The sequence below is a fragment of the Protomyctophum bolini genome, assembly GCF_963924005.1.
Source record: "Protomyctophum bolini genome assembly, chromosome: 24".
Taxonomy (NCBI): domain Eukaryota; kingdom Metazoa; phylum Chordata; class Actinopteri; order Myctophiformes; family Myctophidae; genus Protomyctophum; species Protomyctophum bolini.
The window spans coordinates 2,685,329-2,712,582 of NC_137885.1; positions in this window are offsets into that span (position 1 = coordinate 2,685,329).

A 27,254-nucleotide genomic window follows, 5' to 3' on the forward strand; every position below is an offset into this window, starting at 1 on the left:
TAGCGTCTCGCCTGTGACATGAGTTGGGTTGAAATGCAAACTTTAGTAGATTTCTTCTATTTGTCCTGACTGTGCATGGCAATTGAGGCAACTGACACATCGCTCACCCAATACTGCATACTTATACCCTGGAAACATAATTCAATGTTAGTTACAACAGTATACTCACCAAAAATAGACGGATACAAGACCAGGGTGTTGATTTTCCAAAAATGTGAAGATTTATTATACAGTTGTAGTTGCACACAAAAATGATATAATCCAAAAAATAAAGTAAAATATAAAGTCGTTTAGCAAAACTGGAGATATTCGGCAAATTACTACTAAGTTTCTAAAACTGGGCTATCTACTTTCTTTGAAAAGCTTAGAGCATCCTCTGTGATCTGGTACCTCTCCTATCCCCTCCGGACTGAAGACTGGAACCCTGAACCCTCTGCCCTGAGGGGTTTTATACTGTATGTTCCTGAGGGGGAGGTAACCTTTGTTTGTTTTCCTGTTTTTTTTTTACCATGCTTTGATATTTTTGGAAGATGGCTGGCGCCAAATAACTCACTATGGCTTAGTGAGGGAAAAACAGACACACATTCTTATGCCAACTCCTATTTATTTATGGGCCTTTACTTATCAACTAAAGAGATCTAAGGACCCTTTACCATGTCCCTTACAAACACACCTCCTACAAACATTACATTTTAGCATTAAAACTAAATCAAAACACAATACTGTCTCTAAGAATCCAGGGAGGCTAAAATAACATCATCCCTACTTTATATTAAAACTTGTATTTTTACTTAACCTGTTTAGGTTTACACCTCATGTTGTCATATGATCACATGAGCAACCTGGAATCAAACTTCTACTTAGTTAATAGGGAGGCGAAAACAATCATCCCTTTTTCAATTCAATTTGTAAACTATTAAAAACAAAACAGTTAATAATCATTATATCAGTTTCAGAGGTGAAAACAAAAACAACACACAATAAAATGAACTCATAGTGTCTGCCTTCAACATCCAACATGGGGTGAAACTAGGGGGGGGGGAGAGGGGTGGCTGCTAATCTCCAAACCAAGGGAGGTCACTAGGTCAGCCAGACAGTTCACTGATATCCTGATAAGGAGGACAACATGCAAGTCAGCTGCTTCCTTTCTTTTTATCCAAATGAGTATAAAATATCTTCTCACAGTACCCATATAAACTTGACCATACAAACTTTACAATAGATTTATACAAAAACACTTTGGCGAACAACACCAAAGTTCTCATCATGGTTATGACATCAATCACCACTAAACCGCCGTCTTCCCTGATATATCAGTGGGCCATGTGGAACTTCAAAAGTCCCCCTTCCTGCAGTCCGCCCTGGCCTCGCCGCCTTTGAATCTTCTCCTGGGGTGAGGTACTGGTCCTTTTGACATGTGGTCAGCTATCAGATCTGTGTCTGGCCAGAACGTCCTTCTTCTGTACATGCTCTCTTGAATGTAAACATGCCCATATTCATTCTTCTGGACATGCTCTCTTGAAAGAAACTCATAACGCCTTGGGTAAGCATTATATCTCTTGCGACCCCACTGCCCATATTCATTCTTCTGGGATCGCCCGGTCTGCATTCTGGGGACATTTTCCTCATACTTTGAAGACTGCGTCATCTGCTGGGGAGGCGGCCTCTCCTCGATTGAGGATTGCCCTGTGAAACCACTGGCCCTTGACCCTTGACCCCAGCCAACTTCACAACCTACTGCCGGCCTGTCGACACCCCCTGTTGAAGTTTCTGGGGTCACTTCCCTCATATTGCCGGTCACAGGCTCCCCTGCGCCCTTCCTGGCGACCTTTAATCCATTTATTCTCTTCATCAGGTTGAACTCGCGGGAGTTCCCCGTCCTGTTCATCACTTCTCTATTGATTTCCTTTATGGACCCCCATTGAGCTCCCAGTATGCTCTCCTGTATCACTTCTCCTACTGGTGTGATTCCCTTTACTTCAGCCCAGTATCGCGTGCAACGAGACTTCAGCGCATATAGAGTAACCGCTGCCACAAGTTGCCCAGGAAGCAGGGGTACGGAGGGTACCACACTTAAACCACCCAGAAAGGTAGAGGCATTTATCACCTCTACTCTCTCTATCGGCGTCCAGCTCCTGAACACCCCCCCCTTTGCGGGGATAGGGCTAATTCCCGGCGTCATCATAGCGATATCCTGCCAGTTCCTGGGGTCAGCTAAATGCTTTATGCTGATCCTGGCTCCATTAGCCCTGAAGAACTGCAATCGTCCCTGCAGTCCGTGTGGGGGAAGCACCACTCGCCGTCCTGTAACAGTAGGCCTGCCCTCACGGCCAAAAGGAACATAGATCGGTGCAGGCCCCCTTCCCCTCTTGACAGCTTCCCTCCCCTCCGCCAAGGACTGCTCTTCCTCAGTATCGGGAACTCCATTGTCACCCGCGGGCTTGTTCCGGATTGGGAATATTGAAGGATCCTCCGGATCATATAGCGCTATGTTCTCCCCCCGCGGATTATAGTGTATGGTTTCGTCACCTGAACTTGGGTTGTGCTCCTCCCACTCACGCTGCCATTCACGCTGCTGTCTGATCCATTGCTCTCTCGATTCCTTATATTCCGTTGAAGGTGAATCCTCACCTGAGTTCTCCCTGTCTTCCCCCATATCCTGCTTTGATCGTTTGTTATCCACTTTAATCACTTGTCCATTGTGTTTCCTCTTCATTAAGGGATTGATTTCCAGATCCCTGTCAACCTGTTCTTCTTGTAGTTGTGTTTTACACTTGCTTTTTTCTGATGCCGATAGTTTCAGTTTCCACTGCTTCCAACACTTTGAGAATGCAACTAGCAGCGGGCCCTGTTTCTCCTTGGGTATTCCCTCCGTTGTCTTGTCATCATCCTGCTGTCCTTTCCTCCTTTTCCCTCCTGTCTTCTGTCTCTCCTCATCACTCCCAGCTGCCATCTCCCAGCGCTACTTGGATTTCAGGAGCATTTTGTGATGTGGAAACTGTGTTACTCAGTTTCCATAGTTGCAGCTCCTTGTCCCATAGTAGAGTTCTACTTGCTCCACCCATTAACTTCCAGGATGACCTCTTGTAACACCCTTCCTTGATTTCACCATCTCCGATTGCCTTAATGTCAGCCCATAATTTGCTATCCTGGGAGTACACAGTGACCATGACATCATACTGGTCCATTTGCTTCCAGGCCATCATGTAACCCGAACACTTCACCAAGGTCGACTTGTTCATCATCTCAATCCTATGTGTCAAATTCCATTGTTTATACACTCCCTCCCTGTCGGTAGGTAGTATGCCTGGTGTCATCATCGCAATCCTGTACCAACTGTTTGGATCTGAAAGTTCTAAGGAGCTTAGTTCAGCTCTTCCTGCATCAAAGAATCGTACAAACGGAAATGTGAATGGCACAGGGATTTGCCCTCCGGGCTGCATAATTGACCCATCCTCCAGTGTCTCTGATACCATAACAGGCCCCAGTATCCCTGTTTCCTTATGTACTTCATAGTCTGGCTGACAGGAAACGCTCGTTGACAGTTCTGTTGGTTCCACCGCTTCAGATATGACATTGAGCTCCGGCCCCTCCGGCCTAATTTCAATTCCCAACACCCCATCCACATCTGTGGATTCATCCTGCCAGTGTAAGATTGACTAAAACTGTATGGGGGAAGAACAGGAGACTTGAAAACACCCCTCCCCCTCTTCGCACTCATGTGCTGCTTTATCTTCAAAGTCCAGTATTGGTTTCTTACTTTCTTGAGTATCAATCAAAGGCTCAAAGCCTCGTCCACCGGTCAAGGACACTTGGGGGTTCTTGGTCATTTGTGGGATATCCTGAGCCCCTGTCTTCTCACCCTCAGTTTTAAGCCGCTTTGGGGGTGAAGTGAGAAAGGAATCTGATGGGGAGATAACCTCACTCAGGGTTGTGTCAGAAAAATGTATGTCCTCCTCCGAAGAGTCAAAAAACAACTCCTTCATTTCCTGACTGGGTGAATATGGCTCCTCTCCTGAGGTATTCTCTCTGTCGCTGCTTCCTGCGTACACCACCTTGATGAGTCCCGGGGCTTTGCATGCTTTATAGCCCAGGATCGGCGAGCCAGAGCAGTTCACTATATAGAAGCTCTCTGTGGTTGACATGGCTTTATATGTGCCTATCATTTTGCAGTATCCATTCACTTCCAGCACATGCCCACCGTATCCCCTCAATGTACGATCCGCAGCCACTAATTGTGTGCCGGGCATGAGTGTGTCAAAATCCTTTGCAGGTATTACACTTGCTTGTGCCCCTGTGTCCAGCTTGAAAGTCAGCTTCCTGTTCACTGTATATTCCTCATTTTCGATGGTACAGATCAGTTTTCCCCCCTGTTCTTGGGTCCTCTCCGCCAACAGCCCTACCAGGGGCTGCTGACTGGAGTCGATAGTTATTATGCGGCGGACTTGTTTGATTCGGTGGTGGTCACCTGAGTTGTACTCTCTCCCGGCTGATTGTCCCTCCAGAGCCTTCTGGCTTCTATCAATACTGTACGTTCCTCGCGGGACATCTTCTGCCACGTCTCGTCGTCCACTCGTGGGGGTCCGCGAGCGGACTGTCTTGGTGTGGAAAATCCCTGCTGTGCCGTGGTCTGTGCGGCCCTCTGTGGGCCGCCCTTGCCGTTTTTTGCCGGTTCACTCCTCGGCTGACCTTGCGTCACCTTCTGAGGGTCAGTGTTAAGCCGTGACTGAGAGGGCCTCGTACCCTCTCCGAACCCGGGCACCCACTCTTAAGCACCCCTCCCCCGGAACCTTCACAATGTAATACCAGGTGCTGTAAGCTTTTCATTAGCGCATTGGCTGCTGCCATCTGCTGTACATGGGCCGTACCGGCCACAGCTGCCTTTGCTTACGGCCATACCACCCTGAACACGCCCGATCTCGTCCGATCTCGGAAGCTAAGCAGGGTCGGGCCTGGTTAGTACTTGGATGGGAGACCGCCTGGGAATACCAGGTGCTGTAAGCTTTTTCATGTCGGCATACTGAATGAGCAACGGTCATTCATGAATGGGCGATGCAAAACACTGGATCATTGTGCACCACTAACTTTTTGCACCCCAAAGCGCATAGGCCACGCCTTCATCATTAAACCACACCCCCAATCCGACAGGCCCCGCTTTCGACCCGGACACCCGCTCTTAGCCACCCACCCAAGACGCCCTAAACCCAGCCGCGGGAGCACAGAGCCACCTCGGACTGTGAAATAACGCACGTGCTGTGTCGCGGGGCTGCCCACGCCAAGTGTGTGCGTGCACGCGCGCCGTCAAGCGCTTGACCGGCGCGGCTAGAGGCTTCGCTGGCCGCCGTGGCAAGCGGGTAGAATTACTCGGGTCTCTCTTCATGACGAATAAGCCTTTCGCCTTTTACTAAAGACTTCCGTGGAGAGGGACGTTGATGAGTTATGGCTATTTTTGGAAGGCCTTGCCCATCGGACAAGGCCAGCTCAGCTGTTGAAGAAAATGACAGGGAGCACAGTGGTGCGCTTGGTTGTCTGAGTGCAAATAGGTGTGAGCGCTTTAACTAATAGTATATATCGAAGGTTTTCAAAATGTGTCAAAGTGTTAAGATCTACTAGCTCACATACTGCCACTGTGTCTTGTTATGTGTGCTTAAGACATGGCTGTTGGGTACCGCAAAGAGGCCATTGTTACGCCCACGTGGAGGGGACTAGTCGTTGTCTGACCGGCAGGGGACTGGTATGTGGATGAGTGCTTTACTCTATGGCCAGCATGTACAATTCATACTTACCTGGCAGGGGAGACACCATGATCACGAAGGTAGGTTCACCCTCGGCGAGGCTCAGCCATTGCACGCCGTGCTTTGCTGACCCGGGCGAATTCCCCAAATGTGGGAATCTCGACTGCACAATTTCTGGTAGTGGGGGACTGCGTTCGCGCTCTCCCCTGATTAAGTGTTGAAAACATGCGTATAGTGCTGGAGAGGAGCCCTACGGGCTGCTGCTTACGACCATACCACCCTGGAAACGACCGATCTTGGAATATAAGCAGGGCAAGCGCATAGGCCACGCCCACATGGTCAAACCACAGCCCCAATTGCCCGGCTCTCCACTCGGACCCAGGAAGCCTCGGGCCCCCACCGGGGTGCCAGGCCCGACAGCCAGCTAAACCCACGACCCGGCTCTCCATCCGAACCCGGGTACCTTTTGCCCGGCTCTCCACTCGGACCCAGGAAGCCCTGGGCCCCCACCGGGGTGCCAGGCCCGAAGCCAGCTAAACCCACGACCCGGCTCTCCATCCGAACCCGGGCACCCACTCTTAAGCACCCCTCCCCCGGAACCTTCACAATGTAATACCAGGTGCTGTAAGCTTTTCATTAGCGCATTGGCTGCTGCCATCTGCTGTACATGGGCCGTACCGGCCACAGCTGCCTTTGCTTACGGCCATACCACCCTGAACACGCCCGATCTCGTCCGATCTCGGAAGCTAAGCAGGGTCGGGCCTGGTTAGTACTTGGATGGGAGACCGCCTGGGAATACCAGGTGCTGTAAGCTTTTTCATGTCGGCATACTGAATGAGCAACGGTCATTCATGAATGGGCGATGCAAAACACTGGATCATTGTGCACCACTAACTTTTTGCACCCCAAAGTGCATAGGCCACGCCTTCATCATTAAACCACACCCCCAATCCGACAGGCCCCGCTTTCGACCCGGACACCCGCTCTTAGGCCTGGGCTATACGTACTCAATCTTTAATAAAACGGATATTTTCGTACTCCGTTGTCGTATGGGCAGGGGCCCATATGACAAAGATATTTGTGTCCACACATACAACCCAAAACGATCATTTTTGACTCCAACAAGCATGCCATGCCAGTAGGTGGCGATAAGAAATATGTAACGCAATAGAAAAATGTTCTGAGCATGCGCGGTGAGCTGGTTTTCTTGGAGAAATCCCCCACGTAACCCGGTAGTACGTGCAGACAGGGCTCCGTCTAGTGAGCAAGTTTATAACTCACGTTCTAATATAAACACATACCCAGTTTTCCCAGCTGCCTTGCTAGCCTACTGGACTACTACGCACACTTGTAATATATGCTTTGCTTTGCTGGTTCGCGCCCCACTGCCGCCACTGTTTTTACAGCTGCAGACTTTTTAATAGTTTTTGGATTAAGGTTGCATTAAAAAGACTGGATTAAGGTTGGTGAAGGATGTGTTGCTCCCCTGCTTGCATACATAACCGCAAGCAGGGGAGCAACGCATCCTTCACCAACCTTAATCCAAAAACTATTAAAAAGTCTGCGGTTGTAAAAACAACGGAGGCAGCGGGGCGCGAACCAGCGAAGCGAAGAAAAGCAAACATTTCAAGTCTGCGTAGTAGTCCACTAGGCTAGCGAGGCAGCTGGCAGAATTGGGTTTGAGTTACATGTATTAGATGGTGAGGACGGTGGGTGGCGCTAGCTGCCATCGTGTTTGTTGTCTTTTCTATTGTAACCTCGCGTTCACCCCGGAAGTTGTTCGTTTTTCAACCCATGAACTGATGCGCATGCTCAGTGTTAAAAGCAACAAAACGAACATGCGCGACTAGGGAGGTGACGTCATCCTTCCTCAAAAACTCCGTTTTGCATGACTACACAGCTCCACCATCCGGATCTTTTCGAAAATCTCCACTTATTTATCCGTTGCCAAAAACCTCCGTTTGAGTGGCCGAAAACGCCGTTTGCGTCTGGCTGAAAGGCCCAAACGCACATAGAAATGTGCGTTTCAAAAAACACCCAGAGTCGTGTAGCTGTACTCTTAGCCACCCACCCAAGACGCCCTAAACCCAGCCGCGGGAGCACAGAGCCACCTCGGACTGTGAAATAACGCACGTGCTGTGTCGCGGGGCTGCCCACGCCAAGTGTGTGCGTGCACGCGCGCCGTCAAGCGCTTGACCGGCGCGGCTAGAGGCTTCGCTGGCCGCCGTGGCGAGCGGGTAGAATTACTCGGGTCTCTCTTCATGACGAATAAGCCTTTCGCCTTTTACTAAAGACTTCCGTGGAGAGGGACGTTGATGAGTTATGGCTATTTTTGGAAGGCCTTGCCCATCGGACAAGGAGAGCTCAGCTGTTAAAGAAAATGACAGGGAGCACAGTGGTGCGCTTGGTTGTCTGAGTGCAAATAGGTGTGAGCGCTTTAACTAATAGTATATATCGAAGGTTTTCAAAATGTGTCAAAGTGTTAAGATCTACTAGCTCACATACTGCCACTGTGTCTTGTTATGTGTGCTTAAGACATGGCTGTTGGGTACCTGTTAGACAGTCTGAGTGTACTTGACCATTCTGTCCCCCTTTTGCCGGTTCAAGTTCGGTCGGTCACTCTTTCTGTCTGTTATAGTACGATGAAGCTGAGTTCCAAGTATATTTATATAGTGGATTCAGATCCCAGGACTCTACAGCGACTCGCCTGTATATCCTGGGTATCTATTGAACTGCTGCTGAAGAGAGAGCACCGCCCTATACCCCCAGCGTCTCGCCTAAAGGATAGTGCGGCCTCTGTTATTAAGGCCCAGGCCTCAGGCCCCTCAGCGCTTCGCCTGAGGAGTCTGGCTGTTGAACACAGAGGTCATAGCGTCTCGCCTGTGACATGAGTTGGGTTGAAATGCAAACTTTAGTAGATTTCTTCTATTTGTCCTGACTGTGCATGGCAATTGAGGCAACTGACACATCGCTCACCCAATACTGCATACTTATACCCTGGAAACATAATTCAATGTTAGTTACAACAGTATACTCACCAAAAATAGACGGATACAAGACCAGGGTGTTGATTTTCCAAAAATGTGAAGATTTATTATACAGTTGTAGTTGCACACAAAAATGATATAATCCAAAAAATAAAGTAAAATATAAAGTCGTTTAGCAAAACTGGAGATATTCGGCAAATTACTACTAAGTTTCTAAAACTGGGCTATCTACTTTCTTTGAAAAGCTTAGAGCATCCTCTGTGATCTGGTACCTCTCCTATCCCCTCCGGACTGAAGACTGGAACCCTGAACCCTCTGCCCTGAGGGGTTTTATACTGTATGTTCCTGAGGGGGAGGTAACCTTTGTTTGTTTTCCTGTTTTTTTTTTACCATGCTTTGATATTTTTGGAAGATGGCTGGCGCCAAATAACTCACTATGGCTTAGTGAGGGAAAAACAGACACACATTCTTATGCCAACTCCTATTTATTTATGGGCCTTTACTTATCAACTAAAGAGATCTAAGGACCCTTTACCATGTCCCTTACAAACACACCTCCTACAAACATTACATTTTAGCATTAAAACTAAATCAAAACACAATACTGTCTCTAAGAATCCAGGGAGGCTAAAATAACATCATCCCTACTTTATATTAAAACTTGTATTTTTACTTAACCTGTTTAGGTTTACACCTCATGTTGTCATATGATCACATGAGCAACCTGGAATCAAACTTCTACTTAGTTAATAGGGAGGCGAAAACAATCATCCCTTTTTCAATTCAATTTGTAAACTATTAAAAACAAAACAGTTAATAATCATTATATCAGTTTCAGAGGTGAAAACAAAAACAACACACAATAAAATGAACTCATAGTGTCTGCCTTCAACATCCAACATGGGGTGAAACTAGGGGGGGGGAGAGGGGTGGCTGCTAATCTCCAAACCAAGGGAGGTCACTAGGTCAGCCAGACAGTTCACTGATATCCTGATAAGGAGGACAACATGCAAGTCAGCTGCTTCCTTTCTTTTTATCCAAATGAGTATAAAATATCTTCTCACAGTACCCATATAAACTTGACCATACAAACTTTACAATAGATTTATACAAAAACACTTTGGCGAACAACACCAAAGTTCTCATCATGGTTATGACATCAATCACCACTAAACCGCCGTCTTCCCTGATATATCAGTGGGCCATGTGGAACTTCAAAAGTCCCCCTTCCTGCAGTCCGCCCTGGCCTCGCCGCCTTTGAATCTTCTCCTGGGGTGAGGTACTGGTCCTTTTGACATGTGGTCAGCTATCAGATCTGTGTCTGGCCAGAACGTCCTTCTTCTGTACATGCTCTCTTGAATGTAAACATGCCCATATTCATTCTTCTGGACATGCTCTCTTGAAAGAAACTCATAACGCCTTGGGTAAGCATTATATCTCTTGCGACCCCACTGCCCATATTCATTCTTCTGGGATCGCCCGGTCTGCATTCTGGGGACATTTTCCTCATACTTTGAAGACTGCGTCATCTGCTGGGGAGGCGGCCTCTCCTCGATTGAGGATTGCCCTGTGAAACCACTGGCCCTTGACCCTTGACCCCAGCCAACTTCACAACCTACTGCCGGCCTGTCGACACCCCCTGTTGAAGTTTCTGGGGTCACTTCCCTCATATTGCCGGTCACAGGCTCCCCTGCGCCCTTCCTGGCGACCTTTAATCCATTTATTCTCTTCATCAGGTTGAACTCGCGGGAGTTCCCCGTCCTGTTCATCACTTCTCTATTGATTTCCTTTATGGACCCCCATTGAGCTCCCAGTATGCTCTCCTGTATCACTTCTCCTACTGGTGTGATTCCCTTTACTTCAGCCCAGTATCGCGTGCAACGAGACTTCAGCGCATATAGAGTAACCGCTGCCACAAGTTGCCCAGGAAGCAGGGGTACGGAGGGTACCACACTTAAACCACCCAGAAAGGTAGAGGCATTTATCACCTCTACTCTCTCTATCGGCGTCCAGCTCCTGAACACCCCCCCCTTTGCGGGGATAGGGCTAATTCCCGGCGTCATCATAGCGATATCCTGCCAGTTCCTGGGGTCAGCTAAATGCTTTATGCTGATCCTGGCTCCATTAGCCCTGAAGAACTGCAATCGTCCCTGCAGTCCGTGTGGGGGAAGCACCACTCGCCGTCCTGTAACAGTAGGCCTGCCCTCACGGCCAAAAGGAACATAGATCGGTGCAGGCCCCCTTCCCCTCTTGACAGCTTCCCTCCCCTCCGCCAAGGACTGCTCTTCCTCAGTATCGGGAACTCCATTGTCACCCGCGGGCTTGTTCCGGATCGGGAATATTGAAGGATCCTCCGGATCATATAGCGCTATGTTCTCCCCCCGCGGATTATAGTGTATGGTTTCGTCACCTGAACTTGGGTTGTGCTCCTCCCACTCACGCTGCCATTCACGCTGCTGTCTGATCCATTGCTCTCTCGATTCCTTATATTCCGTTGAAGGTGAATCCTCACCTGAGTTCTCCCTGTCTTCCCCCATATCCTGCTTTGATCGTTTGTTATCCACTTTAATCACTTGTCCATTGTGTTTCCTCTTCATTAAGGGATTGATTTCCAGATCCCTGTCAACCTGTTCTTCTTGTAGTTGTGTTTTACACTTGCTTTTTTCTGATGCCGATAGTTTCAGTTTCCACTGCTTCCAACACTTTGAGAATGCAACTAGCAGCGGGCCCTGTTTCTCCTTGGGTATTCCCTCCGTTGTCTTGTCATCATCCTGCTGTCCTTTCCTCCTTTTCCCTCCTGTCTTCTGTCTCTCCTCATCACTCCCAGCTGCCATCTCCCAGCGCTACTTGGATTTCAGGAGCATTTTGTGATGTGGAAACTGTGTTACTCAGTTTCCATAGTTGCAGCTCCTTGTCCCATAGTAGAGTTCTACTTGCTCCACCCATTAACTTCCAGGATGACCTCTTGTAACACCCTTCCTTGATTTCACCATCTCCGATTGCCTTAATGTCAGCCCATAATTTGCTATCCTGGGAGTACACAGTGACCATGACATCATACTGGTCCATTTGCTTCCAGGCCATCATGTAACCCGGTCGACTTGTTCATCATCTCAATCCTATGTGTCAAATTCCATTGTTTATACACTCCCTCCCTGTCGGTAGGTAGTATGCCTGGTGTCATCATCGCAATCCTGTACCAACTGTTTGGATCTGAAAGTTCTAAGGAGCTTAGTTCAGCTCTTCCTGCATCAAAGAATCGTACAAACGGAAATGTGAATGGCACAGGGATTTGCCCTCCGGGCTGCATAATTGACCCATCCTCCAGTGTCTCTGATACCATAACAGGCCCCAGTATCCCTGTTTCCTTATGTACTTCATAGTCTGGCTGACAGGAAACGCTCGTTGACAGTTCTGTTGGTTCCACCGCTTCAGATATGACATTGAGCTCCGGCCCCTCCGGCCTAATTTCAATTCCCAACACCCCATCCACATCTGTGGATTCATCCTGCCAGTGTAAGATTGACTCAAACTGTATGGGGGAAGAACAGGAGACTTGAAAACACCCCTCCCCCTCTTCGCACTCATGTGCTGCTTTATCTTCAAAGTCCAGTATTGGTTTCTTACTTTCTTGAGTATCAATCAAAGGCTCAAAGCCTCGTCCACCGGTCAAGGACACTTGGGGGTTCTTGGTCATTTGTGGGATATCCTGAGCCCCTGTCTTCTCACCCTCAGTTTTAAGCCGCTTTGGGGGTGAAGTGAGAAAGGAATCTGATGGGGAGATAACCTCACTCAGGGTTGTGTCAGAAAAATGTATGTCCTCCTCCGAAGAGTCAAAAAACAACTCCTTCATTTCCTGACTGGGTGAATATGGCTCCTCTCCTGAGGTATTCTCTCTGTCGCTGCTTCCTGCGTACACCACCTTGATGAGTCCCAGGGCTTTGCATGCTTTATAGCCCAGGATCGGCGAGCCAGAGCAGTTCACTATATAGAAGCTCTCTGTGGTTGACATGGCTTTATATGTGCCTATCATTTTGCAGTATCCATTCACTTCCAGCACATGCCCACCGTATCCCCTCAATGTACGATCCGCAGCCACTAATTGTGTGCCGGGCATGAGTGTGTCAAAATCCTTTGCAGGTATTACACTTGCTTGTGCCCCTGTGTCCAGCTTGAAAGTCAGCTTCCTGTTCACTGTATATTCCTCATTTTCGATGGTACAGATCAGTTTTCCCCCCTGTTCTTGGGTCCTCTCCGCCAACAGCCCTACCAGGGGCTGCTGACTGGAGTCGATAGTTATTATGCGGCGGACTTGTTTGATTCGGTGGTGGTCACCTGAGTTGTACTCTCCCCCGGCTGATTGTCCCTCCAGAGCCTTCTGGCTTCTATCAATACTGTACGTTCCTCGCGGGACATCTTCTGCCACGTCTCGTCGTCCACTCGTGGGGGTCCGCGAGCGGACTGTCTTGGTGTGGAAAATCCCTGCTGTGCCGTGGTCTGTGCGGCCCTCTGTGGGCCGCCCTTGCCGTTTTTTGCCGGTTCACTCCTCGGCTGACCTTGCGTCACCTTCTGAGGGTCAGTGTTAAGCCGTGACTGAGAGGGCCTCGTACCCGTAGGGCCCTGCTTCTTCTGCTCCGCTCCCCGCTGTCTCTTTTCCCTCACCAAAATTGATCTTGCGTCATACATTTTCAGATGAGTTCTTAACTCTCCCGCTGTCCAGTAGCTCACAGCAGCTGCCAGTTCCATCCCCCCTGGCACTCTGTTGAACAATTTCTCCAGCATCAACGTATGCCTTTCACTGCGTGTTCGGCCTATCAAGGTATATGCTGCCATTGTCAAAGTTATTTCCCCCGTTGTTACTCGGGATGCCAACTCCATGGCCAGTTGTTCCCCCAAATCCTGGCCCGGGGTGCACACAGTCTCCTGACAAGCCTGCAGTATAGACCACCCCTGAGGGATCTGCATTCCGTATTGATTGTTTTCCTCCCCCTCCCTCTCTGAAGTGAGAGTGTCCACAATCCGCTCAGAGTTATCCTCCTCATTCTTCCTCATTTTCCGTGTACACACTATTGCGAAATGGTTACAATGACCGCACCTTCGGCACTCTCTCCCTTTTGCTGGGCACTCTGTAGACTTGGGGTGTTGTCCTCCACACCTGCCGCAGGCTTTTATAATTTCATCGTGCTCACCCCCTCTCAAGAGGTGAGGCTTTCGTGGTTTGTGGGGGATGGCATGCGCTTGCGATCGCTCATGGGAGTGGGCTATATCGATAGCTCCTTCCAGCGTGAGCTCTGGTCCCTGGCTCAGTAAATGACTGTGCACTCTCCGTGAGTTGGTTGCAAATACAATATGGTCCCTGATCATCTCCTCATAATTTGTGTAGTTACAGTCTTTGACTAACTGCTTCAGCGTAGTCACAAAGTGAGCGACTGTCTCCCCGTTGCCCTGCCTCCTTTCATGGAATCTGCACCGGGCAAATATAGGGTTAACCTTCGGAGTGACGTAGTCTGCAAATCTCTCGTAGTATGTATTTAACTCCTTAGCTTCATCCTCCGATAGCGTCCATGTATTGAGGACATCTCTTCCTTTGTCCCCCATCCAAAGCAACAGGTAACTGCATTTCTCCTCTTCTGCTATCTTCTTAAGTGGGCCTGAGAACATTAATTCAGTATGCTGCTTGAATCTCCTCCACTCCTCCGGTAGGTCATATGAATACCAGTTCATTATCGGAGTAGAAACACCGAACGCATTCATTTTCGTTATTTCCTCGGTGGTTTACAGTCGACCGCTGACGTCGTCCAGTATCCTTCAGGGTCGTCAAAGCTACTAGAGCTAGTCAATCAACCTAAATGTGGGGAAAAAAAACATAGTTCAATATATACAATAATAGTAGTTGCAGTCGAATTCCTTCCTCCATGTCGGCCCTGCTTCCTCAGCCCCCTGAGGGCTGGAGGGGGTCGAATTAATGAAGTTTGGATGTTGCCCAATCCAATCTCAAATGCAAAGAGTTGTTGAATAATCACAGGCTGGTTTTTAAGGAGCTTCTGTTTTCCTCACTGCGACACGCCAGTATACCAGCTCCCTTCATACATCTTCTGGGACCCCTAGCCTGGCTTCACCAGGTCAGGGGTCACATGTTATCTCCAACGAGGTCAACTCCCAACATCCCATGGCTTAGACAGCCTTGTGTTCCACAGCAGCCATTAGACACCTTTGGGGTTGCTCTGATATAATAAATAGTCTCCTTATCTCTTTCCTTCACCATATCTTTCTGGCACATATACATGTCACTGATCCACATGTGACAATACATCCTATATTAGACAGGGAGTAGACAGGTCGTCACGGCAACGCCGTAGGTTGCCACTCCAGTGTCATATAAAGGTATACGAAAAGTTCACACAATTCACATAAAAGATTCAAAAGGGACTGGGACAATTTCCGGGTCTCCATGTCTCCATGACTCGATCCTCTGTCCCATTGTCCATTTTGAAAACACTCCACGGTGGCTCCTATCGTTTCCGACACATTTGCATGTCACGGCTCCACACGTGGAAAACAAAATTCACACAATTCACATAAAATATTCAAAAGGAACTGGGACAATTTCCGGGTCTCCATGTCTCCATGACTCGATCCTCTGTCCCATTGTCCATTTTGAAAACACTCCACGGTGGCTCCTATCGTTTCCGACACATTTGCATGTCACGGCTCCACACGTGGAAAACAAAATTCACACAATTCACATAAAATATTCAAAAGGGACTGGGACAATTTCCGGGTCTCCATGTCTCCATGACTCGATCCTCTGTCCCATTGTCCATTTTGAAAACACTCCACGGTGGCTCCTATCGTTTCCGACACATTTGCATGTCACGGCTCCACACGTGGAAAACAAAATTCCAACATATGCATGTCACTGATCCACATGTGACAAACACAGTTCAAAACTATCCATGTCACTGATCCACATGTGACAAACACAGTTCAAAACTATGCATGTCACTGATCCACATGTGACAATACATCCTATATCGACACCTATAATATTCCTTGTCACCTCTCGTCCTTCACCGTATGTTTTTCACACATATGCATGTCGATGATTCACATGCGACATACTCCTATATGTGCCCGCCTTCATGCATCCAAGGCACGGTTTCACGACTTTATGAATGGATCTAGTAATCTGTTACATCACTCACGTAGGCGTAGGTGTTTGTTATAATACAGTCACAGAATGTCCACTGGCTCTTGCGCAGCGAACAGACAGCGACAGGCTGGAGGGAGGGAGGTCATCGACCCCGCTCCACCAGCATGTCCCTCTCTTCTCCTGTGTTTGTTGCTGTTGACTTCTGGCCTTGCAGATATCAACTGAAATCGCACTTGATCGTATCTCACACCAATATCATTGATGACAAATATCGTTCACCCCGGGAATTCACAAGCTTCTCCTGTGTTGTTGCTGTTGACTTCTGGCCTTGCAGATATCAACTGAAATCGCACTTGATCGTATCTCCCACCAATATCATTGATGACAAATATCGTTCACCCCGGTAATTCACAGGCTCCAACCGTGACCATCCTACTGGATCGCCATTTCGTCTGGACCGCTCCTTGTGCAAAGGAACCCTGTTTCATACTTTTAGGTGAATAAAAGCTAACTCTAAGTATGAATATATTTCTAATCATACCTTTATTTAACCAGTGAAAAACCCACTGAGACCGCGTCTCCTTACAAGTGGGAACTGGTCAAGAGGTAGAAATAGAAATCACGCTTAAATACTATAAGCCAAGTAATATATAAGTATATATAATAGTAACAATAATCCAGGTATACAGTAGTACAGTGTACCTTCAACTTAGCTTTAAACTTAGTTTGGGATCACACCTCCAGTTTGTTAGTCAGTTTGTTAGTTAGTTAGGGGGAAACAACAGGAGGGAGGTGGATCCGTCTGTGCACCAATAATAATAATAATAATAAAAATAATACCTTAAACCACCCCACACTCAGTGGTGTATAGGGAGACTAACAGGTTTGGTGACTATCATTTCTCCCTCCTGCCTGTGCCAGGAATCAGGAACCCGGGAGAAAGCACCATCCCTGCTTTAAATCTTACACTTTATATTTAGGGTGTATCGTCATCTTTATCTCATTTAGTTTTTGTTTAATTTAGTCCAACACCTATGTCTTACACGGGTGTTCTCTCCACTGTCCCAGCAGACGCCTGTCCCAAGCCTGGCCCTGCCAGCTTATCTTCCTCATGCGTCTGGTTTGTCTCCCCCTGCAACAGTAGCAGGCGGCCTGTGCACTTGTATATTGCCCATCTCACCGGGTCCATGACCCAGGGTCTGTTCGCCAGACACACCGTTGCATGTCCAACTCCAAATCTCCTTGAATAACAAAACGCACATGCAGTAGGCATAAATTCACCACACCGAGTGTGAATGGTTGGGACTGAATGGCTGGGATTAACGTGTGAGTGTCGTGTGAGCGTCCCAGGCTGGGGCTCCTCACCCTTTCTGCACTGCATGTTCCGCACTCCTCCCAGCGTCCACTCATTCCAAAACCAGTGTCTCCATTTGGGGCTTTGCCCGCTTCATATTCCCCTTTTGTGATTACTTTCCGCAATCAACCCATTCTTTGTGTTATCGTTCACCCAACCAATGCTGTTGCGCGAGTTGCTCCGTTTGAAATGAGTGCGCGTCCTGGCACACGTCAATCACCAAATGTGGAGCACGGGAAGAAATGAGTGCATATCTGTCTCTTTCTATTTTATTTCCCAAGTGCAAATCCGTTCCTTCTTTTTGTCTTTCCCAAGTCCAAATCCGTCTCTCACTTCCCCCAAGTGCAAATCAGCATCCAGAGCCAATATAATTTTCACGTGCACATTGAGAGCAAATAGCCTTTATGTCCCTTTTGTTACATTTGTAATGCTGTGAAATTCACACTCCATGAACCTCCAACGCTTGATTATTTGTTTGCTTGTGTTCCAGGGTCTGCTTGATACCCGTCATCTTTTCCATACTTGTTCCAAAAGACCCGCGGTCCGGTTTCGAGGATGAACGCGTGCAACGCGCCGCCACACTCAAAAAAATCCAGGGACGCCATGTTAGACAGTCTGAGTGTACTTGACCATTCTGTCCCCCTTTTGCCGGTTCAAGTTCGGTCGGTCACTCTTTCTGTCTGTTATAGTACGATGAAGCTGAGTTCCAAGTATATTTATATAGTGGATTCAGATCCCAGGACTCTACAGCGACTCGCCTGTATATCCTGGGTATCTATTGAACTGCTGCTGAAGAGAGAGCACCGCCCTATACCCCCAGCGTCTCGCCTAAAGGATAGTGCGGCCTCTGTTATTAAGGCCCAGGCCTCAGGCCCCTCAGCGCTTCGCCTGAGGAGTCTGGCCGTTGAACACAGAGGTCATAGCGTCTCGCCTGTGACATGAGTTGGGTTGAAATGCAAACTTTAGTAGATTTCTTCTATTTGTCCTGACTGTGCATGGCAATTGAGGCAACTGACAGATCGCTCACCCAATACTGCATACTTCAAAAATAGACGGATACAAGACCAGGGTGTTGATTTTCCAAAAATGTGAAGATTTATTATACAGTTGTAGTTGCACACAAAAATGATATAATCCAAAAAATAAAGTAAAATATAAAGTCGTTTAGCAAAACTGGAGATATTCGGCAAATTACTACTAAGTTTCTAAAACTGGGCTATCTACTTTCTTTGAAAAGCTTAGAGCATCCTCTGTGATCTGGTACCTCTCCTATCCCCTCCGGACTGAAGACTGGAACCCTGAACCCTCTGCCCTGAGGGGTTTTATACTGTATGTTCCTGAGGGGGAGGTAACCTTTGTTTGTTTTCCTGTTTTTTTTTTACCATGCTTTGATATTTTTGGAAGATGGCTGGCGCCAAATAACTCACTATGGCTTAGTGAGGGAAAAACAGACACACATTCTTATGCCAACTCCTATTTATTTATGGGCCTTTACTTATCAACTAAAGAGATCTAAGGACCCTTTACCATGTCCCTTACAAACACACCTCCTACAAACATTACATTTTAGCATTAAAACTAAATCAAAACACAATACTGTCTCTAAGAATCCAGGGAGGCTAAAATAACATCATCCCTACTTTATATTAAAACTTGTATTTTTACTTAACCTGTTTAGGTTTACACCTCATGTTGTCATATGATCACATGAGCAACCTGGAATCAAACTTCTACTTAGTTAATAGGGAGGCGAAAACAATCATCCCTTTTTCAATTCAATTTGTAAACTATTAAAAACAAAACAGTTAATAATCATTATATCAGTTTCAGAGGTGAAAACAAAAACAACACACAATAAAATGAACTCATAGTGTCTGCCTTCAACATCCAACATGGGGTGAAACTAGGGGGGGGGAGAGGGGTGGCTGCTAATCTCCAAACCAAGGGAGGTCACTAGGTCAGCCAGACAGTTCACTGATATCCTGATAAGGAGGACAACATGCAAGTCAGCTGCTTCCTTTCTTTTTATCCAAATGAGTATAAAATATCTTCTCACAGTACCCATATAAACTTGACGATAAAAACTTTACAATAGATTTATACAAAAACACTTTGGCGAACAACACCAAAGTTCTCATCATGGTTATGACATCAATCACCACTAAACCGCCGTCTTCCCTGATATATCAGTGGGCCATGTGGAACTTCAAAAGTCCCCCTTCCTGCAGTCCGCCCTGGCCTCGCCGCCTTTGAATCTTCTCCTGGGGTGAGGTACTGGTCCTTTTGACATGTGGTCAGCTATCAGATCTGTGTCTGGCCAGAACGTCCTTCTTCTGTACATGCTCTCTTGAATGTAAACATGCCCATATTCATTCTTCTGGACATGCTCTCTTGAAAGAAACTCATAACGCCTTGGGTAAGCATTATATCTCTTGCGACCCCACTGCCCATATTCATTCTTCTGGGATCGCCCGGTCTGCATTCTGGGGACATTTTCCTCATACTTTGAAGACTGCGTCATCTGCTGGGGAGGCGGCCTCTCCTCGATTGAGGATTGCCCTGTGAAACCACTGGCCCTTGACCCTTGACCCCAGCCAACTTCACAACCTACTGCCGGCCTGTCGACAGTACCGCAAAGAGGCCATTGTTACGCCCACGTGGAGGGGACTAGTCGTTGTCTGACCGGCAGGGGACTGGTATGTGGATGAGTGCTTTCCTCTATGGCCAGCATGTACAATTCATACTTACCTGGCAGGGGAGACACCATGATCACGAAGGTCGGTTCACCATTGGCGAGGCTCAGCCATTGCACGCCGTGCTTTGCTGACCCGGGCGAATTCCCCAAATGTGGGAATCTCGACTGCACAATTTCTGGTAGTGGGGGACTGCGTTCGCGTTCTCCCCTGATTAAGTGTTGAAAACATGCGTATAGTGCTGGAGAGGAGCCCTACGGGCTGCTGCTTACGACCATACCACCCTGGAAACGACCGATCTTGGAATATAAGCAGGGCAAGCGCATAGGCCACGCCCACATGATCAAACCACAGCCCCAATTGCCCGGCTCTCCACTCGGACCCAGGAAGCCTCGGGCCCCCACCGGGGTGCCAGGCCCGACAGCCAGCTAAACCCACGACCCGGCTCTCCATCCGAACCCGGGTACCTTTTGCCCGGCTCTCCACTCGGACCCAGGAAGCCCTGGGCCCCCACCGGGGTGCCAGGCCCGAAGCCAGCTAAACCCACGACCCGGCTCTCCATCCGAACCCGGGCACCCACTCTTAAGCACCCCTCCCCCGGAACCTTCACAATGTAATACCAGGTGCTGTAAGCTTTTCATTAGCGCATTGGCTGCTGCCATCTGCTGTACTTGGGCCGTACCGGCCACAGCTGCCTTTGCTTACGGCCATACCACCCTGAACACGCCCGATCTCGTCCGATCTCGGAAGCTAAGCAGGGTCGGGCCTGGTTAGTACTTGGATGGGAGACCGCCTGGGAATACCAGGTGCTGTAAGCATTTTCATGTCGGCATACTGAATGAGCAACGGTCATTCATGAATGGGCGATGCAAAACACTGGATCATTGTGCACCACTAACTTTTTGCACCCCAAAGCGCATAGGCCACGCCTTCATCATTAAACCACACCCCCAATCCGACAGGCCCCGCTTTCGACCCGGACACCCGCTCTTAGCCACCCACCCAAGACGCCCTAAACCCAGCCGCGGGAGCACAGAACCACCTCGGACTGTGAAATAACGCACGTGCTGTGTCGCGGGGCTGCCCACGCCAAGTGTGTGCGTGCACGCGCGCCGTCAAGAGCTTGACCGGCGCGGCTAGAGGCTTCGCTGGCCGCCGTGGCGAGCGGGTAGAATTACTCGGGTCTCTCTTCATGACGAATAAGCCTTTCGCCTTTTACTAAAGACTTCCGTGGAGAGGGACGTTGATGAGTTATGGCTATTTTTGGAAGGCCTTGCCCATCGGACAAGGCCAGCTCAGCTGTTGAAGAAAATGACAGGGAGCACAGTGGTGCGCTTGGTTGTCTGAGTGCAAATAGGTGTGAGCGCTTTAACTAATAGTATATATCGAAGGTTTTCAAAATGTGTCAAAGTGTTAAGATCTACTAGCTCACATACTGCCACTGTGTCTTGTTATGTGTGCTTAAGACATGGCTGTTGGGTACCGCAAAGAGGCCATTGTTACGCCCACGTGGAGGGGACTAGTCGTTGTCTGACCGGCAGGCGACTGGTATGTGGATGAGTGCTTTCCTCTATGGCCAGCATGTACAATTCATACTTACCTGGCAGGGGAGACACCATGATCACGAAGGTCGGTTCACCCTCGGCGAGGCTCAGCCATTGCACGCCGTGCTTTGCTGACCCGGGCGAATTCCCCAAATGTGGGAATCTCGACTGCACAATTTCTGGTAGTGGGGGACTGCGTTCGCGCTCTCCCCTGATTAAGTGTTGAAAACATGCGTATAGTGCTGGAGAGGAGCCCTACGGGCTTCTGCTTACGACCATACCACCCTGGAAACGACCGATCTTGGAATATAAGCAGGGCAAGCGCATAGGCCACGCCCACATGATCAAACCACAGCCCCAATTGCCCGGCTCTCCACTCGGACCCAGGAAGCCTCGGGCCCCCACCGGGGTGCCAGGCCCGACAGCCAGCTAAACCCACGACCCGGCTCTCCATCCGAACCCGGGTACCTTTTGCCCGGCTCTCCACTCGGACCCAGGAAGCCCTGGGCCCCCACCGGGGTGCCAGGCCCGAAGCCAGCTAAACCCACGACCCGGCTCTCCATCCGAACCCGGGCACCCACTCTTAAGCACCCCTCCCCCGGAACCTTCACAATGTAATACCAGGTGCTGTAAGCTTTTCATTAGCGCATTGGCTGCTGCCATCTGCTGTACATGGGCCGTACCGGCCACAGCTGCCTTTGCTTACGGCCATACCACCCTGAACACGCCCGATCTCGTCCGATCTCGGAAGCTAAGCAGGGTCGGGCCTGGTTAGTACTTGGATGGGAGACCGCCTGGGAATACCAGGTGCTGTAAGCTTTTTCATGTCGGCATACTGAATGAGCAACGGTCATTCATGAATGGGCGATGCAAAACACTGGATCATTGTGCACCACTAACTTTTTGCACCCCAAAGCGCATAGGCCACGCCTTCATCATTAAACCACACCCCCAATCCGACAGGCCCCGCTTTCGACCCGGACACCCGCTCTTAGCCACCCACCCAAGACGCCCTAAACCCAGCCGCGGGAGCACAGAGCCACCTCGGACTGTGAAATAACGCACGTGCTGTGTCGCGGGGCTGCCCACGCCAAGTGTGTGCGTGCACGCGCGCCGTCAAGCGCTTGACCGGCGCGGCTAGAGGCTTCGCTGGCCGCCGTGGCGAGCGGGTAGAATTACTCGGGTCTCTCTTCATGACGAATAAGCCTTTCGCCTTTTACTAAAGACTTCCGTGGAGAGGGACGTTGATGAGTTATGGCTATTTTTGGAAGGCCTTGCCCATCGGACAAGGCCAGCTCAGCTGTTGAAGAAAATGACAGGGAGCACAGCCGGAGTCTACGGTCGTGCAAAGGAGTCTCCGCTCGGTCTCCGTTCGGGACCACGCCCACAGTCTCCGCTCGGCCCCGTCCGCTCCCGTTCTGAAGCCCCTGTCTCCGTTCAGTCTCCGCTCGCCGGGCCCTCCCCCTCGAGTCTCCGTTCGGCTCCCCTCGTCGACTCCAACGCGTTCCCAGTCTCCGTTCGCCCCCTCCTCACCCCTCGTCTCATTATGCGGGTTCCCGCCCCCCTCCACAGCTCTGAGAAACTGAACGGCGGCCATTGTTGCTGCCTGTCAGTGCGGACCGGAGAAGCTGCGTTGAAAACGATAATACTTTGGGAATTAATTTACAGGCACTTTGATGAAATAATTACGGTATAGATGTGTCGGTGGGGTCCCGACAACATCCCGATTTTTATGTTTTATAAGTTTGGACGAAATTATGGACGGGCGGACGGAAAAAAAACGACAGCATCACAGCAGCAGGTTTGAGAATTAATTTACAGGCACTTTGATAAAAGAATCACGGTGTCAATGTGTAGGTCGTGCCCCGACAACATCCCGATGTTTATATTAATTTATTTTATTACATTATGGCCTGGATTTGTATATCTGTGTCACTGCTTTTCACACAGCAGCAGCGGTGGTGGTGGTGGTGACAGCAGAGTGAGCAGACCGAAGCATACAGCCTGCCTGGTAAAGTGCCTTTTTAATGCCAACAGAAGCCAGTAACTATTAATCACATTAACATTGCACGTTTAAATCGTCAGATGTTTATCTTGCTAACTGAATTAGCGCCTTGGCAACGCACCAGATCCTGGTAGATATGAAAATTTGCACTCACCCATTAAATAATTCCAAAGACGTGGAGTGAAATATGGTCCTCTAGTTTTATATCCATGTGAAAGTTCTGGCACAAAACGTGTATTTAGTCAATTATCTCCACTTTTTCAAGAGATGCACACAGACATCTCTCTCTCCGGGCGAGGGGGGCCAACAATCGATGAACTGATTTTACAAATACGTCCTGTTTACCGCAGACGTCATCACCAATTGACCAGGGAAACACAAAAGTTTGCAGTCACACAATTGGCAGGTGGTGAGATTAATATTACCCAGCACCTATCAATTGTGTGACCGCAAACTTTTGTGTTTGTTGTACAAACGGAGCATTTAGGCCACACAAATAAAGGAGGGTGTAATTGTATTATTGAGGACATATTGTTTTAACATGGCAAAAACACTGGTAACGGTACTCCTGGTGTTCTGCCCCGGGAACAGGGTTCGAGTCCCTGCAGTGTGTGCTTAATGTTTCACATTTTGTCCTGTATATCTTTACATATAATGTTAGTTAGCAATCCGGTTCCCCACATACAAACAAGTTTGACACAAGGGCTTGAGAAAGTTCCCCCAACCACAAGGAGGTGTTTTATTAACCTTAAAGTGAAACACTTTATATTTATTAAATTGAATTATGCAGATGTTTATCAGTAAATGAAAAGTCTGGGCAAAGCTCAGTGTTTTAAAAAGAAAGAATGAATGATGCTCTGAAATAACTTTTCAAGAAACCCTACAACACAGGGTTGTGAGCTTGTAGATTGGTTTCTTGTCTTATAATGTGATTCAAATTGGATGCTGTTGTGATATCTACAATGGTTTGATTTTGAAAGACAGAAGTATCCTTAATGAAACGGCTCTATTAATGAGAACAGGTCGCTGTGAGTGACATTAGTTAAGGCAGTCATTTGTGTTAGAAGCAGCTAAGACAGTGCATCCATTTCTTCTCTGTGTGCATTGTGATGTTTTCTCCTCACCTTATACAGAAATGTATAACAAGTTAGATTTCATATGGAAGTAATAATGTATTTATGTGTTTGTTTGTTTATGCAAGGAGACAGATTGCAGGTCACAGTCACACATCATGTCGATGCCAGTCATCCGGGTGGTGAACAGTGATGCACCTTTGAGTCGCCAAGAGGCCATTTTACATCCTTCAAGGGACTGCCAGCAGTACAAGGAGCGGGAATACCCAGCGTCCTTTCCCAAACCTCCGCCAGAGCTGCTGCTGGAGTCCACAGCCATCCCCTATGCTGTGCAACATCTCCAGGCTGAAGGCATCACAGCACCCACGCGCCTGCAATGCCTGGGGAAGATGGTTCTTCAAGTTGGACAGTACATGCACGCCTCCTTCCACTGGCTTGTTTAGAACGACGTGGGATACATTCAGTTGTGAGTGTACATTTTATTTCAAATACAAATAAGTAAGTGCTTAGTGTCTTTCAAATTAGATTGGTTCTAGATACAATTATATGTATGGTAATCATCTTCTCTATAGAAATGTCTATGCAAAGGTAACAATAGCACAGACACTACACCATACAAGCAACAGTCTGTTCAATCCAAATATGTTCCATAGATCATAATCAGTTAATCACTGATCACTTACTCATTAGAACTCCCAAATGACTCGATATTTTTATTATATTTAGCTTGGTTCATTATGTAGCAGATTGAGGGGATGAGCTGTTAGCTCAGTTTTTGTGAACTTTATTATCATCATAACTACAGTTGTTTGATTTGTTGAAAATAGCCGATCTGCAAGCTTGTAGATTGGCCTTTTCTGACAAAGGAAGCTGTGGCAAAACAGTGGATGCTGTCAATACATGTTTGTCATCCATCTGGGTGTCTGAGTTGTGTAAAGTGCTCAGTGTAACATGAATTATATTATTTATGCTGAAATGGTAAGATTGACTGTTGCAGCTCTTGTCTGTATCTGAGATGAATATTTATTTACTAGTGCTCTGGGTTCTCACATTTGGCTTTGAGTCTGTGGACTTTAGAGCTGTATCTGTCTTCATCAGTGTCTGTAGTACATCAGTGTCAGTGACTATATCTGTCTTCATCCCAAAAGAGATGATCTGCACTGTATGACATCATTCTCATATCCCCTAAAGCACTGGTTCCCAAACACTGCGTCTGTTATGGTTGTTTCCTAAATTAGCTTTTATTATTTAAAAACATTTTCCAAAAAATGAATTAAACCAAAATGCAGTGATTTGTTTGCAGTAACCTTTATGAATACATAAAAGAAAAAGCTAAGAAATAAGCTCATTAGGACTGGAGGCCAACTAGTACTAGTGGTTCTCAGATGTTTTATTTGTGAGGACCCTCAACTCTGAAGTAGTGAAATCAGCTGATCTACAAGCTCACAACGCCAATGTGAGCTTGTAGATCTGCTGTTTTCACAGCAGATGTGTGTGTGTGTGTGTGTGTGTGTGTGTGTGTGTGTGTGTGTGTGTGTGTGTGTGTGTGTGTGTATATATATATATATATATATAAAATAAAATACCTCAACTTAACTCCTACAATTCCAAGTGCTTCTCAGGGTGGACCAGTTTAAACGTGATTATTTTGGGGGTTCCAGCCTGAAAAGGTTGCACTAGGCTGTACGATAAAATAAAATAAACCTACACACAGTAGCTATGAATGACTATGGGTTAACACTTGATATTTTATCATGTTAAGTGTAGCAACAGCACGTCAGGTAAACAGTGCTCTTATTTTTATTTCACAGATCCGAGCGCAGAGTGCTATGGCCACATTCAGGTGTTTTATATTTTGTGTTGTATTCATATATGGTTGCCTCTATTTGGCCTTGAACCCCCATCTGAAAATATGTTGTTCCAGGCACCCCCCAGTTTTCAAAAACAGCAGATCTACAAGCTCCTAGCGCGGCACTATGAGCTTGTAGATCTGCTATTCTTCAATAGCTAAAATATAATATGATGCTTAAAACACCAAAAGGGGTCCAGATTGTGTTAAATGAGCATTTGTATAGCAACACAAATTGATATTAATAAAACATTACCCTCAGTTAAGTTGAAATATTCTAGTGAGGGGGGGGGGGGGGGGGGGGTGCTGGCTATGTACCTTTGCACCTCTACACCAGCATGCCTGTTAGAGCATGAATCAGACCAGACAGTATTGACATTGAGAGTTTATTCAGTCTTTGCAGATACAGGTATGGCAGTGGATAATGACGGATGAGTGATGATTTGACAGGCAAGAGAAGGAAATATATAACAATCAATAATGGGGATAAGTCAGGCGTAATACACAGTAGGAAACATAGGCAATACAACGAGTAGGATATATAGGAAAGCAGACTTACATTAATTCATCATTCAGTATACAGGCACATAGGAGTTGTGGTGCTCAAGCACCTCTCAGTGAGACAAATGTTTGTATGCGTCCTAGTTAGGCCTATATATCCCTCAGGTGTGCAGATTATCAGCCCCGCCCACACCACCAACAGGCAACCTGCTACTGCTCCGCCCGCTTGTAGCGCGGCACTATGAGCTTGTAGATCTGCTATTTTTCAATAGTGCGGCACTATATGACCTTGTGGATCTGCTATTTTTCAATAGTGCAGCACTATGAGCTTGTGGATCTGCTATTTTTCAATAGCTAAAG